The 248-nt window shown below is 35.1% G+C and overlaps 1 pseudogene; it reads left to right on the forward strand.

Moving 5' to 3' along the window:
* Positions 1-248, forward strand: part of LOC109953531 (olfactory receptor 1-like) — a 4,091-nt pseudogene continuing 3,843 nt past the window's right edge.

The raw sequence follows: 248 nt of genomic DNA on the forward strand, positions 1-248 counted from the left end.
ATGTCCCTTAACGACTGTGTCGTTGCAGCACAGTATCGGTGAGAGTCGTTACTGTTAGGGTGATTTTCATTTTTAGATAGAAATGAATAATTAGTTAGGGTTTTATTATATAGCATACATAAGTTTATACATTTTAATCTCACAGTTGTGTTTATGTTATGTAGTTACATATCACCCTATGTGTGCACTGAATCACTGCTTAGTATTTACTGCCTAAGCAAACTGGAGCACTGTTTAACATCAAAGGG

Source organism: Monopterus albus, unplaced genomic scaffold (assembly GCF_001952655.1).
Source record: "Monopterus albus unplaced genomic scaffold, M_albus_1.0 scaffold734.1, whole genome shotgun sequence".
Taxonomy (NCBI): domain Eukaryota; kingdom Metazoa; phylum Chordata; class Actinopteri; order Synbranchiformes; family Synbranchidae; genus Monopterus; species Monopterus albus.